This window comes from Triturus cristatus, chromosome 7 (genome assembly GCF_964204655.1).
Source record: "Triturus cristatus chromosome 7, aTriCri1.1, whole genome shotgun sequence".
NCBI lineage: Eukaryota > Metazoa > Chordata > Amphibia > Caudata > Salamandridae > Triturus > Triturus cristatus.
In genome coordinates this window covers 1156506169-1156527409 of record NC_140590.1, presented here as the reverse complement: position 1 = coordinate 1156527409, position 21241 = coordinate 1156506169, and positions in this window count along the sequence as shown.

Below are 21241 nucleotides of genomic sequence, written 5' to 3'. Positions count from 1 at the left end.
TCTGTCCTAGTGACAGCATTGAGACCTCTGTAATCCACGCAAAACCTCATCTCTCTCTTACCATCTTGGGTGTGGGGTTTTGGCACAAGAACTACAGGACTAGCCCAAGGGCTCTCTGAAGGTTCAATGACTCCCAGCTCCAACATCTTTTGTACCTCAACTTTTATGCAGTCCCTGACATGGTCAGGTTGCCTGTAGATTTTACTCTTCACAGGCAGACTGTCACCAGTGTCCACCTCATGGGTGCACCAGTTTGTCTGACTTGGGGTCAGAGAGAACATATGTCTGTAGGATTGCAGAACCTGTCTGCAGTCCTGTTGCTGATGGACAGTGAGGCTGTCAGAAAAGACCACCCCATCAACTGAGCCATCATCAGGGTTCTGAGTCAACAGGTCTGGGAGAGGGTCACTCTCTTCCTCCTGCCCCTCATCTGTAGCCATGAGTAGCCCCATGTCTGCCCTGTCAACATATGCCTTCAATCTGTTGACATGAAGCACCCTGTGGGGGCTTCTGGGAGTCCCAAGGTCCACCAAGTAGGTGACTTCTCCCTTTTTCTCAACAATAGTGTGGGGTCCAGACCATTTGTCTTGGAGTGCTGCTGGGGCCACTGGCTCCAACACCCACACTTTCTGTCCTGGCTGGTAGACAGTCAGTACAGCCTTTTGGTCATGCCAAGCTTTTTGGAGTTCTTGGCTTGCCTCAAGGTTTTTAGAAGCCTTCTTCATATACTCTGCCATCCTGGAGCGGAGACCAAGTACATAATCCACTATGTCTAGTTTGGGTTGTCTGAGAGGTCTCTCCCATCCTTCCTTCACCAAACACAGGGGTCCTCTTACAGGATGCCCAAACAAAAGCTCAAAAGGGCTGTAGCCAACCCCCTTTTGTGGGACCTCTCTATAAGCAAACAGAAGGCAGGGTAAAAGGATGTCCCATCTTCGCCTAAGCTTGTCTGGTAAACCTTTTATCATTCCCTTTAGGGTCTTGTTGAATCTCTCAACAAGCCCATTGCACTGTGGGTGATAGGGTGTGGTGAACTTATAGTTAACACCACACTCCTTCCACATTGCAGTCAAGTATCCTGACATGAAGTTGGTACCTCTGTCAGAAATGACCTCCTTTGGAAAGCCCACTCTGGAGAATACTCCAAGCAGGGCCCTTGCCACAACAGGAGCTGTTGTGGTCCTCAGGGGAATTGCTTCTGGGTACCTGGTGGCATGGTCCACTATCACCAGTATGAATCTGTGCCCAGATGCTGTTTGTGGGTCCATTGGTCCTACAATATCTATGCCCACCCTTCAAAGGGGACCCCCACCACCGGTAGTGGTATAAGGGGGGCCTTTGTGGTGCCACCTGATTTGCCACTGGCTTGGCAGGTGACACAGGAGCGACAAAACTCCTTAGTATCTTCTGACATGTGGGGCCAGTGAAAGTGTGGGACAAGCCTGTCCCAAGTCTTGTTCTGGCCTAAATGTCCTGCAAGGAGAATATCATGGGCCAAGGTTAGAAGGAAGCCTCTGAACTTCAGTGGTATGACCAACCTCCTGGATGCACCAGGCTTGGGGTCTCTAGCCTCTGAATACAGTAGCCCTTCATCCCAATACACTCTATGGGTACCTTGAGCATTCCCTGCAGCCTCAGCAGCAGCCAGCTGTCTGAGGGGTTCAAGAGAGGGGCAGTCTAATTGAGCCTGCCTCAGATCTGCCCTTGAAGGTCCCCCTGTCCCAAGAAACTCAACCTGATCAGGTTCAAGTTCTTCTAGGACAGTTCCTTCAGGGTTCTCAGAATCATCCTCCTGGGAGGGCTGATCCACCACCTGAGGCAGGGGGGAAGGCACAGCCTTAACCCTGCTGCTCTTTCTCTTGGGTTGTGACTGGTCCATAGTTTCAGGATCCAGCACTTGTTCAGTGGTGCACTTTTTGGCCTGTGACCTGGTCACTGCAAGGACATGTGCATCTATCCCCAGCATTTCTGCATGGGTCCTATACTCCACTTCAGACCAAACTGAAGTTTCAAGATCATTGCCCAGTAAACACTCAACAGGAAGGTCTGAACTAACAACAACTTTCTTGAGGCCAGTTACCCCTCCCCAGGAGAAGTTAACAATAGCCACACTATGGGAGGTAGTGGCATTGCTAGCGTTGGTCACTAGGTAATTCTCACCTAGTATGATCTGTCCAGGGTCCACAAAAGCAGGTGTCACCATTGTGACACTAGCTCCAGTGTCCCTGTAGGCCTGAGCCATTCTTTGGTTGATAAAAGGTGTCTGTCTGTACTTGCCCAGGTTACTGGGGCCTACAGTAGAGGACAAAGCTAAGTCCCCATCACAGATCAGAACAGCCTGAGTAGGTACTCTGACTAGGCCAGAATCCTCCTCAGTTCCCAGGGTTAACCCTACTACACCCTTTTGCTGGGAACCATCACTTACAGCTGAACTAGGGGGTACAGTTGCCTTAGGGGCAATGGTGGCTGGGGGCTTATCCTTTTTGGTGCACTCCCTAAACCAATGTGAGTTGGACTTACAATAGTTGCACCATGGTTTCTTTTGGCCATCTTTCTTTTTATCCTTTTTGGGACCACCCTCCCCCTGAGCCTTTTGGGGGCCTGGTGAAGACTTCTGGTCTTTTTGTTTCTGCTCATTACCCTTCTGGTCTGCCTTTTTCTGATCACCGCCCTGGTTCTGGTTTTTCTGCTTAACTCTAGTCCTGACCCATCTATCTGCCTTCTTTCCCAATTCTTGGGGAGAAGTCAGATCAGAATCAATCAGGTGTTGATGCAATAGCTGGTTTTGACAGTTGTTAAGTATTTGCTCTCTCATGATCAAATTATACAATCCTGTATAGTCCTTAACCTTACTTCCCATTAGCCAGCCGTCCAGAGCCTTAGTGGCACAATCTACAAAGTCAGTCCAGTCCTGAGTCTGTGTCTTTTGGGTATCCCTGAACAACAACCTGTATTGTTCAGTGGTTAGGCCAAACCCATCAATCAGAGCACTCTTCAGGACAGTGTAATTATCTGAATCCTCATCACTAACTGTGAGGAGCTTGTCTCTTCCTTTCTCAGAGAAGGAGAGCCACAAGATAGCTGCCCACTGACTTTGGGGTACCTGCTGTACTTTGCAAGCTCTCTCCAAAGCAGTTATCCATTTGTGGATGTCATCCCCACACTTGTAGGGAGGGACAATCTTGCTCAGGTTTCTATTATCATAGTGCCTGTCTCTATCTCTAGGAATGTTGCTGCCACCAGTGGGTTCTAACCCACTTAACTTTCGCTCTCTAGCCAGAGCAAGCTTCTCTTTGGCAAGGGCAAGTTCTTCCCTCTGAATCCTCAGATTAGCCTCCCTCATTCTGGCTGCATGCTCCTTTCTCTCAGGTGAAGTCATTCCCCTGTGAGAGGAAGCATTAGAGATGTTAGAGACATGGGAGTGGATGAATTCCCTTGAAGGGGATCTGTCCCTCCTGCTTCTCTGTGTAAGCCTACTTGGGGGTCTGTAAGGGGGGACCCCATGCAAACTCCCATGTAAGCTTAGGTTAGCCTGGCTAAGTCTTCCTACTTGGCCCTGGCTGTCTACCTCTTCATCTGAAGTCTCCTCTGACTCCTCTGTGGTGGGTAGACCCTCCTCTGTGCCTAGGGCACCTACCTGAGATGCCTTAAGAATGTCATACTCCTCTAGGAATTGTCTTAACTGAAGGAGGGTAGGGTTTGCACCCTGTTTTATTCCTCTGGAGGTACACAAGTGTCTCATCTCCTGGAATGTTAAGGTATCATATCTAGAGGGGGTCTTTTGCAGACCTGATCCTCCCGAGAGAGCATCCACTTGATCTCCTCTCAGAGACATGATCTAGTGAGTGTGTGGCGTGTGCACCTACCTACACTAGTTGTTTCTACTAAACCTCTCTAGTAGTTGTAGTCAGGGTGTGTTACTCCCTTCAACCTACAACTACTAAGTCCAGTAGGACTTAAGTATTATAATCTATGTTATATGTACCTAGACAATATCTGTGTGATCTTTCAATTTAGTATCTCAAGATTACAATGGTATTACAACAGCAAGCTTAGATCCCAACCGCTGCTCACCAATGTGAGAAGTTGGCCTGATGTATGATGTCACTAGTTATAGTGTACACCTTATATCAGTCCAAATACCCTTATGGTGATTGGTTGTAAAGTCAACCTTATAGACCAGCTATCCTAGTGGTAGCATGGACAAGAGCAGTCTTAGGCTAAACTCTGAATGGCATGTGAAGCCAGCTGTGATACCATATATAATCCCTTGAATACCAAATGAAAGGACACCACAACAGATATATATAAAATAAAGTGTATTTATTCTAAGCAAACCCTCAGCACTCTTTATGAGATTAGAGGTAAGTACAACACAGTCTTATTTAAGCATACATTAAGTCACACAGGTAAGTAATACAGTTAGGCCCTAGGGGCCACGCAAACCATATACTAAGTAAGTGGTATAAGAACCACTGTCACGGAAATAGAATAGGCCTAGGCCTAGGGAATCGCTGGGGCTACACTACACTAGCGTTAGTTAGGAAGTGGGAGGCCCACGGGATTCGTGTGCAGAGTGGAAACACTCACGCGTAATGCGTAAAAGTCAATAGCAATAGTACAGTTTAGAAAACGGTAGATTTAGGACACTTCCGGAGTAGCTAGGAAGTTGAGGCTAGAAAACTAGACACTAGGATAGTCACTATCCTGATGAGCACCGGAGTACCCAAGTTACCTAGCCCACAGGCTGCGGGTGCATAGGGGTGAAGATGCGTCGTTTTCGTCGTCGACTCCTATGGATACCTGAAGAAAGATGCTGACAGGCAGTCAGGGAAGAGTGTCCGGTGGATCCCAAGGCTGGGATCAAGAAGAGAAGAAACCTGCAAGCAGAAGGGACAGAGTCAAAGTCACTAGCCAGTGACCACGTGGGACCAGGAAGGAACCAGGCGATGTTGTGAAGATTTGCAGGTGAAGGTGAAGCTTGTCGCTGCAGCCAGGAGGACCAGGAAGCGTCGAGGACGACCAGGACCAGGAGGCGAGCTGTCCCACGAAGGCTCTTGCTGTCGGCGGCGTCGAAGTTGGACTAGGACTCACCAAGCCTTGGCAAGCGGAACCCACGAAGAACGAAGGACTTGCTTCTGGTGCAGACCAGGAAGGTCTGGGGTGCTTCTTCTTTGCAGAGAAGCGGGAGCCAGTCTGGAGGAGCCAAACCAGCGCAGGAGATTTCAGGGTGCGCCGTCACAAAGGCCACTAGCCAGCGGGCAAGCAACCGGACAGACGCGGCAAGCAGGAAAATGCTGAAGGGCCCCACGCAGGACTCGTGGAGTGTGGGGGGCTGATCTTCGGTGCAGATGGTGCTTGGGGTTGGGGCTTCTCAATCCACGGTGCACAACTTCGAGGGTACCTCAGAAGCTGCGCTTTAAGTTACTAGCCACTTTTTCCAGGTAGCCGGTCCCACGTCGCTCGTCGCCTCCACGGATCTCAGCTCTGCTGTAGATGTGGATCAGGGTCGGAGAAGTCTGGAAGTCAAGGCTCTGGTCAGGCTCTGCAGTCGGTTCCTCGTAGAACGTGGGCAAAGCAAAGGGTAGTCTCTTGATGGTGCCTGTTTGCACAGGGTAGCCACTCCTTGGCTACAAGGGAGATTCTTCAGTCTTCTTCTTTCGTCGAATGTCGAAGGTCCAGAGTTTCTGTTCAGTTTTGCAGGTTCAGGATAATCTAAAGTCTTGAGGCCCAACTCCCACTCTTATACTAATCTGGGGGGCTGGGATACCTGCTAGGTCACGCCTTATGGGTGGGACCTGGGAGGGGGTGGTTACACCCACTTCCCTTTGTCCAGTTTCGCGCCAGAGCTGGGGCTGGAGTGCCCCAGCGCCGGTTTGAACTGGACTATGCAAGTAACACCTTGTGTGCCCCAGGCATGTCTCATTCCTTTCAGCCCACCCTGCCCCAATACACTAAAGGCTGTCTGGGGAGGTGCTAGCACCTCCCCAAGCAGGAAACCTATTGTCCAGGCCTCCCTGGCTGGGATCACTCCCAGCTGCAGGAGGTCAGACTTGTGTCGTGGCAGCAGCATCCATTTTGTGATGCTGAGGCTTTGGTCAGAGGCTAACAGTTGAAGTATGATTTTAACATGTCTTTCCCTCTAGAAGGGGGGAATAATATTCTCATGTCCAGAAATGGCATGGGGGTATTATTCCACAGTGTTAGACACCTTACACGACATGTTTCGATAAAGCCAAACCATAGTTACCATAACCGTCTAAGATTATAAGGCACTTTAAGAGTATAGGGTAGGCTATATCATAGAACAGCTATAAGGACAAGGTTCCGAAAGCTGCAGACAGGCTCAGCTCATGCTAGAGCACCATCTCACATGTTACCAAGCACTCTGCCTCCAGGATTGTCAAGGCCTGCCATAGGAGTGACTGATAGGTACACATGTGTCTATATGTAAGTTAGGTATAGGGATACTACACCTAAGCAAGGGGTGATTACACGACCTTGCCCCAGCTGAGTGATCAGCCAGTTGTGTCAAAATGGAAGGCCAGGCCAGGGGTGGCATAATACATGCTGCAGCCCCTGGTAGGCCTAGGGTACACCTATGCCCTGGGTACCTAGGGTACACTGTACAGGGGCCAATAAGGTGATCCTATCCAAATGGGTTACGCACCTAAAGTACATAGTATTAATTTAGAGAGAGAACAGCAGGGCTGTGGGTCTGATTAGCAGGCCCACAGCCACATCTAAGTCGAAAACCAGTAAAGCAAAAGCAAAAAGTGGGGGTGAACATAGAAAGCAGACCCTACTCTCCTACATTGGTCCTCTGATTAGGCTTACACTTCGGGAAGAACTACTGTTGCAACAACAGGGCAGTCTTTCACATTGCCTGAGCTCTGTAGGAAGCTGAACATCTCTTTGCAGATGCCCCCCACCACGTTTTGCCACCATTTGAACTACTAGATGCTGGATTTCAGCTTTGAAAGTGCACTGAAGCCTGCTAACCAGGTCCCTGTGTAAGTGTTCTTTACCCTAAAGAACGAAGTGTTAAATTGTAACCCAGTTGGCAAGGAATTTAGCACCCCTGTAAGTCCTTGGTAAATGGTACACTTAGTACTCAGGGCATGGTATCTAAAAAGGGTCTCTAAGGGCTACAGCATGGATTATGCTACCCTAAGGGACCCACACACAAATTGCATGCAGACTGCATTGCAGGATGCATGAAAGGGTGCAAGCCCTACTGAAAACACAACATTGAACACTCCCTGTGTGCAATGCCCAAGTACACATCATGTCTTATATGTAAGTCCCCCCTAAAGCAGGCCTTGGCTTAGAGCCCTAAGGCAGGGTACATTATAAAACATGTGACAGCATATCTGCATGAGCAGCTATGCCCCTGTGATGCATAGTTCCATTGCTAGGGCATTGCAAGTGATCAGGCAGCCATGTTAAAGGTGTGTACTGGGCACTGGTCATAGTTACCCAGCTACATAATGGCTGCACTGAAAATAATGTTGTTTGGTATCAAACACTTTGTCTCAATAAATAAATACTGATGACAGTATCAGATTCATTGTGAATTGAACCCACAGGGCACCTTGGAGGCGCTCCCTGAAAACCTACTAGTCCTCTAGTGGGCTGTCTAACTGGCATCGTCCAGCCTGCCACTACAGGCAAGTTTTGGAGCCACTGTAAATGAGAGCCCGAGCTCTCAGAGGCTAGAAGCAATGCCTGCTTCGGAGGAAGGTGTTCACACTTCCTCCAACAGGATGGCAAGTGATTTAGCATGTCAAGGTCAGAGGCTTCAAAACCTCTGCTGCCCTTGATATGTGATCCTGGCTTCCCCCTAGAATTGGGGAACACCACCCTGTGCCCTGAGGCCCATTTGGTACCAGAGCAGGCGGGAAAATTAGATAGTCAGTAAGCATGTTGCACATTCAGGCTAGGCACACCCCTAAGTTGGGCCAACTGAAGTGAACAGCCAAGAAAGGGTTTCACCATTTTGAATTTGGTGAAACTTGGAACTCTGGGTCATATACCCATTGTGAGAAGTTGGCCTGATGTATGATGTCACTAGTTCTAGTGTACACCTTATATCAGTCCAAATACCCTTATGGTGATTGGTTGTAAAGTCAACCTTATAGACCAGCTATCCTAGTGGTAGCATGGACAAGAGCAGTCTTAGGCTAAACTCTGAATGGCATGTGAAGCCAGCTGTGATACCATATATAATCCCTTGAATACCAAATGAAAGGACACCACAACAGATATATATATAAAATAAAGTGTATTTATTCTAGTCAAACCCTCAGCACTCTTTATGAGATTAGAGGTAAGTACAACACAGTCTTATTCAAGCATACATTAAGTCACACAGGTAAGTAATACAGTTAGGCCCTAGGGGCCACGCAAACCATATACTAAGTAAGTGGTATAAGGACCACTGTCACGGAAATAGAATAGGTCTAGGCCTAGGGAATCGCTGGGGCTACACTACACTAGCGTTAGTTAGGAAGTGGGAGGCCCACGGGATTCGTGTGCAGAGTGGAAACACTCACGCGTAATGCGTAAAAGTCACTAGCAATAGTACAGTTTAGAAAACGGTAGATTTAGGACACTTCCGGAGTAGCTAGGAAGTTGAGACTTGAAAACTAGACACTAGGATAGTCACTATCCTGATGAGCACCGGAGTACCCAAGTTACCTAGCCCACAGGCTGCGGGTGCATAGGGGTGAAGATGCGTCGTTTTCGTCGTCCACTCCTATGGATGCCTGAAGAAAGATGCTGACAGGCAGTCAGTGAAGAGTGTCCGGTGGATCCCAAGGCTGGGATCAAGAAGAGAAGAAACCTGCAAGCAGAAGGGACAGAGTCAAGGTCACTAGCCAGTGACCACGTGGAACCAGGAAGGAACCAGGCGATGTCGTGAAGATTGCAAGTGAAGGTGAAGCTTGTCGCTGCAGCCAGGAGGACCAGGAAGCGTCGAGGGCGACCAGGACCAGGAGGCGAGCTGTGCCACGAAGGCTCTTGCTGTCGGCGGCGTCGAAGTTGGACTAGGACTCACCAAGCCTTGGCAAGCGGAACCCACGAAGAACGAAGGACTTGCTTCTGGTGCAGACCAGGAAGGTCTGGGGTGCTTCTTCTTTGCAGAGAAGCGGGAGCCAGTCTGGAGGAGCCAAACCAGCGCAGAAGATTTCAGGGTGCGTCGTCACAAAGGCCACTAGCCAGCGGGCAAGCAACCGGACAGACGCGGCAAGCAGGAAAATGCTGAAGGGCCCCACGCAGGACTCGTGGAGTGTGGGGGGCTGATCTTCGGTGCAGATGGTGCTTGGGGTTGGGGCTTCTCAATCCCCGGTGCACAACTTTGAGGGTACCTCAGAAGCTGCGCTTTAAGTTACTAGCCACTTTTTCCAGGTAGCCGGTCCCACGTCGCTCGTCGCCTCCACGGATCTCAGCTTTGCTGTCGATGTGGATCAGGGTCGGAGAAGTCTGGAAGTCAAGGCTCTGGTCAGGCTCTGCAGTCGGTTCCTCGTAGAACGTGGGCAAAGCAAAGGGTAGTCTCTTGATGGTGCCTGTTTGCACAGGGTAGCCACTCCTTGGCTACAAGGGAGATTCTTCAGTCTTCTTCTTTCGTCGAATGTCGAAGGTCCAGAGTTTCTGTTCAGTTTTGCAGGTTCAGGATAATCTAAAGTCTTGAGGCCCAACTCCCACTCTTATACTAATCTGGGGGGCTGGGATACCTGCTAGGTCACGCCTTATGGGTGGGACCTGGGAGGGGGTGGTTACACCCACTTCCCTTTGTCCAGTTTTGCGCCAGAGCTGGGGCTGGAGTGCCCCAGCGCCGGTTTGAACTGGACTATGCAAGGAACACCTTGTGTGCCCCAGGCATGTCTCATTCCTTTCAGCCCACCCTGCCCCAATACACTAAAGGCTGTCTGGGGAGGTGCTAGCACCTCCCCAAGCAGGAAACCTATTGTCCAGGCCTCCCTGGCTGGGATCACTCCCAGCTGCAGGAGGTCAGACTTGTGTCGTGGCAGCAGCATCCATTTTGTGATGCTGAGGCTTTGGTTAGAGTTAAACAGCAAAGTAGGATTTTAACATGTCTCTCCCTCTAGAAGGGAGGGATAATATCCTCATCACCAGAAATGGTATGGGGGTATTATTCCAAAGTGTTAGACACCTTATACGACATGTTTTGATAAAGCCAAACCATAGTTACCATAACCGTTTAAGATTATAAGGCACTTTAAGAGTATATGGTAGGCTATATCATAGAACAGCTATAAGGACATGGTTCCGAAAGCTGCAGACAGGCTCAGCTCATGCTAGAGCACCATCTCACATGTTACCAAGCACTCTGCCTCCAGGATTGTTAAGGCCTGCCATAGGAGTGACTGATAGGTACACATGTGTCTATATAGAAGGGTAGATATAGGCATACTATATCTAAGCAAGGGGTGATTACACGACCTTGCCCCAGCGGAGTGATCAGCCAGTTGTGTCTGATTGGAAGGCCAGACCAGGGGTGGCATAATACATGCTGCAGCCCCTGGGAGGCCTAGGGTACGCCTATGCCCTGGGTACCTAGGGTACACTGTACAGGGTCCAATAAGGTGATCCTTACCAATTGGGAATGTACCTAGGGTACATGGAGTCCATTTTAAAGGGAGAGCAGACAGCCTGAGACCCTGAATGGCAGGATCTCAGGCCAACTAAGTCGAAAAACCAGCTAGACACTAGGCAAAAAGTTGGGGGTAACCATAGTCAGATATTCACCTTCCTACACAACCCCCCCCAAACGAAAGGAGATAAGGCTGGCCTTGACAAGGTAAGCCTCTATTGCCTAAGTGGCCATATAAGGAAGAACCAGCACTGGCATGGTTACCCCCTGTCTCATGGTCCACTAAGCAATCCCTCATCCTAAAGGTATCATAGGGTCTCCACCATAGGGAATCTCTACCTTGGGTGTGTCTTTGCAAAGTAAAAGGCTGGTGTTGAGATGGAGTACTGAAGTGAGTGTCCTCAAAGTGAGGCCTCAGCTTCCTCCAATCATCCTCCACCATGGATGCCTTTCTTTCTTTAACTGAGTTGCACTGTGCTCTCAGGGTCAGCCTCTGGCTACCTAAAGCTGGAGGCTGGGTCCCTTTTGTGGGCTTACTGGAGGGACAGGTCAGGTTTGGGGCCCTAAGGTCCCAGGTTTGCCTGTTCCCAACAGAATCCCTCTGGGGGAGGTCCCTAACTACCTGTAAAGGGGATCCCTCAGGAATGTTTTTACCCATCACCTGGCTAGGGCTACTAGCCAGGCAATCCTCATTCTTTTGATGGGGGGGGTTCTTGTGGACAGGGGCCCTCTTGGGGCCCACTGGCCTCCCTGACCTCTGCAGCCCTGGGCAGACTGAGGCAGGGTAGAGAGAGGCAGGCTACCTGCACCAGACTGGGTCCCACCTTGGAAGGGGCAACTGACATCAGAGGGTCTGCCAGGCCAGGCCTGGCTATCTCTGGGGCAGTTCCTTCACAAGGGGTGAGGTCAGATCCCTGAGGAGGCTGACCTTTTCCTAATGTCTGGGGAGAGGGAGACTTTTCTTCCTCCCCACTACTCTCTGTTTGTGTGGAGTGATCCATAGTTTCAGGCTTCACTACACCTATGTCAGTCTGAGTATGGGCTGAGACCATTACAGCCTTGCAAACCTTTTCAGGGAGGCACTCAGTTTGGGTTTGAGCTGTGACTGTCACAGCTCTGCCAGTCTCTACAGGGAAGTCTGTCTTTGCCTGGGCTGTGGCTACCACTGCCCTTCCAACCTTTTCAGGGAGGAAATCTACTTGGACAGGGGTTGTGACTGGCACAACCCCACCACCCTTTTGTGAAAGGCCTACCATTTTAGAATGGGTGTCTTGTTCAACTCCAGCCCAAGCTGAGAGTTCTAAGTCATTCCCCAGTAAGCAGTCCACAGGCAAGGTTGGAGACACTGCCACCCTTTTAGGGCCAGTGACACCTCCCCAGCTGAGACATACCTCTGCCATGGGATGACTGTTCTGTTTGCCATCAATGTTAGTTACCTGGTATGAGAAACCAGGCAAAAGCTGCTCAGAGGGAACTAGCCTATGGGCCACCATAGTGATGCTAGCTCCAGTGTCTCTGTAGGCCTCAGCTTTTCTACCATTGATGTAGGGTTCCTGTCTGTACCTACCCAAAGTGTTGGGACAAGCAGTGAAGTTGGCAAACCCCATGCCACCATCACAGACAAGAGTAGCTGCTGTAGGGGAATTGGCTAAGCCAGAGTCCCCCTGTGTTCCCCAAGAAAACCCAACCAAATTTTGGGGGGCACTCCCACCACCTGGGGGATTACTGCTGACAGTAATAGGTGGTGTGACAGGAGTAGTTGGAGGAACAGTTTTGTTTTTAGCCTGTGGGCAACTGCTGTCAGTTTTCCAATGCCCAGGTGTTTTACACACATGGCAGTAAGGCTTTTTAACTGTGGTGGAGGAGGGAGCTTGGGACCCACCACCCTGTGTGGAGTTTTGGGGCCCTGAGGAAGATTTCTCTTTTGTTTTATCCCCACCCTTCTCTTGAGGCTTGGTGGTATCTTTCTTTTGGTCACCACCCTGATTTTTAGGCCTAATCCTGGTCCTGACCCATTTATCTGCCCTCTTTCCCAATTCTTGGGGAGAGGTCAAATCTGAGTCTACCAGGTGTTGACGGAGAAGCTGGTTCTGACAATTACTAAGGATCTGCTCCCTTAATCAAGTTGTACAATCCTGTATAGTCCTGCACCTTGCTGCCATTTAACCAACCTTCCAAAGCCTTAGTGGCACAATCCACAAAATCAGACCAGTCCTGTGTCTGTGTCTTCTGGGTGTCTCTGAACAACAACCTATATTGCTCAGTGGTTAAACCAAACCCATCTATCAGAGCACTCTTCAGGACTTTGTAATTGTTTGCATCCTCATCACTGACTGTGAGGAGCTTGTCTCTACCTTTGTCAGAAAAGGAGAGCCACAAGATAGCTGCCCACTGACTCTGGGGAACCTGCTGTACTTTGCAGGCCCTCTCCAAAGCAGTCATCCACTTGTGGATGTCATCCCCATTCTGATATGGGGGGACTATCTTGCTTAGGTTTCTATGGTCATAAGACCTATCCCTATCTCTAGGAATGTTGCTGCCACCAGTGGGTTCTGACCCACTCAACTTTTGTTCTCTAGCCAGAGCAAGCTTCTCTTTGGCAAGGGCAAGCTCTTCCCTCTGAATCCTCAGATTAGCTTCCCTCATTCTGGCTTCATGCTCCTTTCTCTCAGGGGAAGTCATTCCCCTGTGAGAGGAAGCATTAGAGATGTTAGAGACATGGGAGTGGATGGATTCCCTTGAAGGGGATCTGTCCCTCCTGCTTCTCTGTGTAAGCCTACTTGGGGGTCTGTAAGGGGGGACCCCATGCAAACTCCCATGTAAGCTTAGGTTAGCCTGGCTAAGTCTTCCTACTTGGCCCTGGCTGTCTACCTCTTCATCTGAAGTCTCCTCTGACTCCTCTGTGGTGGGTAGACCCTCCTCTGTACCTAGGGTACCTGCCTGAGATGCCCTAATAATGTCATACTCCTCTAGGAGTTGTCTTAACTGAAGGAGGGTAGGGTTTGCACCCTGTTTTATTCCTCTGGAGGTACACAAGTGTCTCATCTCCTGGAATGTTAAGGTATCATATCTAGAGGGGGTCTTTTGCAGACCTGATCCTCCTGAGGGAGCATCTACTTGATCTCCTCACAGAGACATGATCTAGTGAGGGTGTGGTGTGTGCACCTACCTACACTAGTTGTATCTACTAAACCTCTCTAGTAGTTGTAGTCAGGGTGTGTTACTCCCTTCAACCTACAACTACAAAGTCCAGTAGGACTTAAGTATTATAATCTATGTTATATGTACCTAGACAATATCTGTGTGATCTTTCAATTTAGTATCTCAAGATTACAATGGTATTACAACAGCAAGCTCAGATCCCACCGCTGCCACCAATGTGAGAAGTTGGCCTGATGTATGATGTCACTAGTTCTAGTGTACACCTTATATCAGTCCAAATACCCTTATGGTGATTGGTTGTAAAGTCAACCTTATAGACCAGCTATCCTAGTGGTAGCATGGACAAGAGCAGTCTTAGGCTAAACTCTGAATGGCATGTGAAGCCAGCTGTGATACCATATATAATCCCTTGAATACCAAATGAAAGGACACCACAACAGATATATATATAAAATAAACTGTATTTATTCTAGTCAAACCCTCAGCACTCTTTATGAGATTAGAGGTAAGTACAACACAGTCTTATTCAAGCATACATTAAGTCACACAGGTAAGTAATACAGTTAGGCCCTAGGGGCCACACAAACCATATACTAAGTAAGTGGTATAAGGACCACTGTCACGGAAATAGAATAGGCCTAGGCCTAGGGAATCGCTGGGGCTACACTACACTAGCGTTAGTTAGGAAGTGGGAGGCCCACGGGATTCGTGTGCAGAGTGGAAACACTCACGCGTAATGCGTAAAAGTCACTAGCAATAGTACAGTTTAGAAAACGGTAGATTTAGGACACTTCCGGAGTAGCTAGGAAGTTGAGACTTGAAAACTAGACACTAGGATAGTCACTATCCTGATGAGCACCGGAGTACCCAAGTTACCTAGCCCACAGGCTGCGGGTGCATAGGGGTGAAGATGCGTCGTTTTCGTCGTCGACTCCTATGGATACCTGAAGAAAGATGCTGACAGGCAGTCAGGGAAGAGTGTCCGGTGGATCCCAAGGCTGGGATCAAGAAGAGAAGAAACCTGCAAGCAGAAGGGACAGAGTCAAGGTCACTAGCCAGTGACCACGTGGAACCAGGAAGGAACCAGGCGATGTCGTGAAGATTGCAGGTGAAGGTGAAGCTTGTCGCTGCAGCCAGGAGGACCAGGAAGCGTCGAGGGCGACCAGGACCAGGAGGCGAGCTGTCCCACGAAGGCTCTTGCTGTCGGCGGCGTCGAAGTTGGACTAGGACTCACCAAGCCTTGGCAAGCGGAACCCACGAAGAACGAAGGACTTGCTTCTGGTGCAGACCAGGAAGGTCTGGGGTGCTTCTTCTTTGCAGAGAAGCGGGAGCCAGTCTGGAGGAGCCAAACCAGCGCAGAAGATTTCAGGGTGCGTCGTCACAAAGGCCACTAGCCAGCGGGCAAGCAACCGGACAGACGCGGCAAGCAGGAAAATGCTGAAGGGCCCCACGCAGGACTCGTGGAGTGTGGGGGGCTGATCTTCGGTGCAGATGGTGCTTGGGGTTGGGGCTTCTCAATCCCCGGTGCACAACTTTGAGGGTACCTCAGAAGCTGCGCTTTAAGTTACTAGCCACTTTTTCCAGGTAGCCGGTCCCACGTCCCTCGTCGCCTCCACGGATCTCAGCTTTGCTGTCGATGTGGATCAGGGTCGGAAAAGTCTGGAAGTCAAGGCTCTGGTCAGGCTCTGCAGTCGGTTCCTCGTAGAACGTGGGCAAAGCAAAGGGTAGTCTCTTGATGGTGCCTGTTTGCACAGGGTAGCCACTCCTTGGCTACAAGGGAGATTCTTCAGTCTTCTTCTTTCGTCGAATGTCGAAGGTCCAGAGTTTCTGTTCAGTTTTGCAGGTTCAGGATAATCTAAAGTCTTGAGGCCCAACTCCCACTCTTATACTAATCTGGGGGGCTGGGATACCTGCTAGGTCACGCCTTATGGGTGGGACCTGGGAGGGGGTGGTTACACCCACTTCCCTTTGTCCAGTTTCGCGCCAGAGCTGGGGCTGGAGTGCCCCAGCGCCGGTTTGAACTGGACTATGCAAGGAACACCTTGTGTGCCCCAGGCATGTCTCATTCCTTTCAGCCCACCCTGCCCCAATACACTAAAGGCTGTCTGGGGAGGTGCTAGCACCTCCCCAAGCAGGAAACCTATTGTCCAGGCCTCCCTGGCTGGGATCACTCCCAGCTGCAGGAGGTCAGACTTGTGTCGTGGCAGCAGCATCCATTTTGTGATGCTGAGGCTTTGGTTAGAGTTAAACAGCAAAGTAGGATTTTAACATGTCTCTCCCTCTAGAAGGGAGGGATAATATCCTCATCACCAGAAATGGTATGGGGGTATTATTCCAAAGTGTTAGACACCTTACACGACATGTTTTGATAAAGCCAAACCATAGTTACCATAACCGTTTAAGATTATAAGGCACTTTAAGAGTATATGGTAGGCTATATCATAGAACAGCTATAAGGACATGGTTCCGAAAGCTGCAGACAGGCTCAGCTCATGCTAGAGCACCATCTCACATGTTACCAAGCACTCTGCCTCCAGGCTTGTTAAGGCCTGCCATAGGAGTGACTGATAGGTACACATGTGTCTATATAGAAGGGTAGATATAGGCATACTATATCTAAGCAAGGGGTGATTACACGACCTTGCCCCAGCGGAGTGATCAGCCAGTTGTGTCTGATTGGAAGGCCAGACCAGGGGTGGCATAATACATGCTGCAGCCCCTGGGAGGGCTAGGGTACACCTATGCCCTGGGTACCTAGGGTACACTGTACAGGGTCCAATAAGGTGATCCTTACCAATTGGGAATGTACCTAGGGTACATGGAGTCCATTTTAAAGGGAGAGCAGACAGCCTGAGACCCTGAATGGCAGGATCTCAGGCCAACTAAGTCGAAAAACCAGCTAGACACTAGGCAAAAAGTTGGGGGTAACCATAGTCAGATATCCACCTTCCTACACCCATTCTCCACAGGAATTGGTCATTTTATTTTTTAACATTTTTTTTTTTTTTTTAAATCACATGCAATACGAGAAATGATTGCCGTTTTTATATTTCAATTCGGACCACAATGTCCATTGCTAGGATGTATCTTTGAAACATTGGTTACAAAATATTGACTGCCGTATAAGTGATACAATATTTAATACTCGTGCTGTGTGTCACTTATTTGCACAATATTTGTAACCTTCAATTGAAAATAACTGTGAACTCCCTCCCGCCCCCGGCCCCTCCCCCCACTGGTAGTTACCTATTTTCTAGGAGGAACATGGGTATTTTCGGTGGTATTGTCTACATAACTCTACTAGAGTCGTACATTACTGAGTCGTTGACCCATTATAACCTAAAAGAGTGCCATGGGCAGCACCCCCTGTCATGTAGGAGAGGGAGCATTAGGTAAGGAGATTTGTAGGACTTGGCCCTTTTTCCCTCATTTGTTTTCGTTTTTAGTGTTGCTGCAGATTCAGGGAGCCATTTTATCTACCCCTGAAATTTCTGTCTGAGGGCCTGGAGCACAAAATGGTGGCCACCTGTGACATCAACAGCATCCACTGGAACCTACTAGCACCTTCCAGAACATTCCAGAACCCTGTGACAGTTGGAGGCGGTTTAGAATGTTGGGAAGCTAAGACAGAGTGTTGGCAGTTGGAGCTGGCAGTTGGCACCTGACTGGTGAAGAGTGAGCAGCAGAAACCTGAAGGAGGAAGGAGTGAGGCAGCAGGGGTGGAAACTTGTGCCTGGAGTGGGGTCCATAAACCCACCCGTGATACTAGTCCCTACTGACTGAGCCCAGCCTGGAGCCCTGTGTGGGAAGAAGCAAGGAAAACCATCCTAAGGACCTGGACAGCAGGAACAGGCCTTAGAAGTCAAGAAAGCAAGTACCTGACCTGGAAACTGGTTTCCCTGGAGTCCGACGTCGAGTAGCCTGAGACCCGGAGCCCGTGGTGGAGAAGCGGCGCCGACTGGAAAGCGGACGTCGTGCCCGGAGCCGCCAGAGGTCGAGAGAGGGCGCCGTCAGAGGTCGTGAGGAGTACCAGAGGTCGAGGAGGAAGTCACCCGAGGTCGAGTGAGCGGCGTCATCGGAGGAGTGAAGTCCGCCCTCCGGAGTCGTCGGAGACCGAGGTGAGGTGTACCGGAGGTCGGGAGTGAGGATCGCACTCCGGAGTCGCCGGAACCTGTGAGAATCGTGCCGGAGGTCGGGAGTGGAGGTCGCACTCCGGAGTCGCCGGAAACCTAAGGAGAGGAGCACCGGAGGTCGGGAGTGGAGATCGCACTCCGGAGCCGCCGGAAGTCGACATCGAGCCAAGGCCGGCCGACGTCATCGAATCCGAGGTCGCCATCGGACCGGAGCCGCCCGAGGTCGACATCGAGTAAAGACTGCCCGACGCCATCGAATCGGAGGTCGAGATCGAACCGAGGCCGCTGACATCGAGACCGGAGCCGCCTACCGGCGTCGTCAAAGAACTGACATTGTGCCGAGGCCGCCGACATCGAACTGGAACCGCCTCACGGCGTCGACACGACTCCAGCGGCGTCGGAGCATCAGAAAAAGGGCAGTAAGTGGAGTAGAGGGCGCCTAAGGCCCTGTGGAGACCTGAGAGACTGCTCTAAGGGGCTAGGGAGGTGCTGGAACCAACCTGACTGTGCCAGGGGTGAGCTGGGACTAATCTAGAGAAGTTGTGTGGAGGGAGAGAGCCAGGTCTCTGGTATTCCCCCCTTGATCTACCTCAGTTTAGGCCTCAGCCTTGTCCAAGCCAGGGAGTAGACACCCGCAAGCCTTCCACATCCCCACAAGCTGTGCCTGGGCCAAATCAGCCCTTAGGAATTCAAAAGTGAACTGATTCTATGAGTGACACTGTCAGCTTTTAAGTATTTATTAGGGGCACTGTATTTATTGTATTTAACCTATTTATTGCTTCACTGTATTTATTGGTCTACAGTATTTATTGATGCACAATATTTATTGGTTTACAGTATTTATTGCCTCAGAATATTTAATTGCCGGTATGTATTGCACTGTTATTTATGCCTTCAGTATTTATGATCACCCCTATTTATTGAATCATTAAGCAAGTATTTATTTGACCTGCACTATCTAAAAAGTTTGTATATTGTGATTGTTATTTATTTTATCCAATCAGCAACTAAGAGAAAAAGAAGATAAAGAAAGATATTTTCATAATTTTTACGGTGTAGAGTCGTTTTTGGAACGGATGCACGCATGGTTATTGTTTGGGTATGTCGTATGCTTAGCACGGAGCCTGATTCCTGACCACTCGAGCCAAGCTACCACAGTGTGTCCGGAAGACCACCACCACCCTTTCAGAGTGGGAGTGTGGTTTTCCAACAAGATTGTATGTGTATCTTTCTAAATAGAGGTGCAGCATTATGACATTATGTCTATTATCTAAGCTTTCCTAATGTACAACCAAGCTATATGGTTAGTTCAGGGGTGGTAGTGTGTATGTTCAGGTATTTGGTAGATCCAGAGTCTTGAAAGCTTCTAGGAGGGTGTCCGATTCCATCTCTATCGGTACCTTTCACAGTCCCCTGTATTCCTCTCTACGGAGCACCCTGCTTTTTACCTTTTCCCCATTTTAGAACATTGTCTCGACATGGTGAGATACTTGGAGGAGATGCTGATTTCCACCGTTTTATTAAGCGTTTTGCAAGAAGAATTACCAAGTCTGCAAATATTGCCTGTACTGTGTGATTTTTGGAGTGGGTGTACAGCCCAAGTAAGCATCATTCTGCTGAAGTCCAGTTGGCTCCCTCTGCCAGTCCTCCAGAGCGGTTATTACTTGTGACCAGTAGGATGAAAGGGAGGGGCAGAACCACAGCATATGCAGCAGAGTTGCATCTTGATCACAGCACCTGGGACATAATGGCGAAACTTCGGGGAACATAGCACGTAGCCTGTGTGGCGTAAGGTAGGCCCTGTGTAACACCATATATTGTATAAGTTTGAATCTGGAATTACTTGAGACTTTCATCGGAAATGCTAGGATGGCATTTCAGTCCTTGTCTTGTAGTTCCCTCCCCAGTTCTTGTCCCCACTTACCTTTTAACTGAGTCAGGGGTACTGCTAGGTGGGATCGCAGTCCTCGGTATAGCCAGTGCGTCAAGTGTCTGCCGTTAACCATTAGCTGCACTGAGTGTATAAATTCATGTGTGGCAGGTTCTGTGTAATTTTGCGTATCATATAATATTTGCATTTGTGAGAAATGGGGAGTCCAAAAGACATTGTGTATGCACAAAGTCTGTATCATTCAGCAGCATACCATCCTCGAACAATGCCCCTATTGTTGACACACCTGCCTGCTCCCATGTGTGCAGCCGTTGTCGTGTCAATGCACCTGTTTGAGTAGGGAGACCCAGTGTTGTGTAGTTCCTATAACCCTATATAGGATCTACGCGTTTAGGCAACATAGACTGTGGGATTGGTGTCCAGACTGATTCCAGACACCCCCACGCGGTATTTTCACCTGTATACCAGGTAGCTCACAGTGCCACTAGAAACCCCTCTTACCAAGGAGAGAATAGTTCTTGGCAACTATCGAACATTACAACTCTGTCCCATCAGGGATTGTGGAAACAGTACAGTGCTTTTCACTCAGTCACTCGTGCTCACTTTGTCTCAGAAAGATACACAGAATAAATGGTGGGGACGCTCTCAATAAGCATTTATTGAACCTGCATCATTCTAGTGTAAAACAGGTGAACGGAAACAACAATAAGACAGAAACAGATATAAATGATTATAAGCACCATCAGAGTAAAAGGATGGTGGATTTCTACCATAGTGCGAAAAACAATGAATACAGGCAGGTATAAAAATACATGACAATAATAATGCGTACTCCTACGATGCAACCCTAACTAAATGTACCTAAGTGTACCTAGCATGTATGTAGGTGTAGAGCCAAGAATCCCTCTAGGATAAAGTCAACCCCATTACCTGAAGTGAGAGACTGTGGGACCCCATCTTGGTCATGAGATGGACACCCTGCGAGGGATGTCAAACCACTGAGTGCTGGAGTGTATGCATGCAGGAACCTCATTCTTGCGTCAGTGTGTCAGAATTGAACTCCTTTTTCTCCTCTCCCTGCCCCAGCAAAGATATGGTGTTTATATACCCAAAGTGGTACCCTCAGGGGATCTACCTTTCTGTGTAATGTTGGACTTAGGATGACGGAAAGAATGACTCTTATACATAGTTATTATGCAGGAGATGGTAGTCCTGCTGAGTTTCTAAGAATCCTCATGGATAATGAATGAGGCTAGTTTTCAGGGAAAACCCCACGTCCTGTAAGCAGTACTGTAACTAGGTAAAAGGTCCATCCCAAGAACCGTTATGTAGTGTAATGGCAGGGGAAATATAGGTGAAAGGTTAGGTTGCTACCTGAGCCATTATCGGGGTACCTATATGAAACATAACAACGACTCCTCATCCAACTGGACGACATAC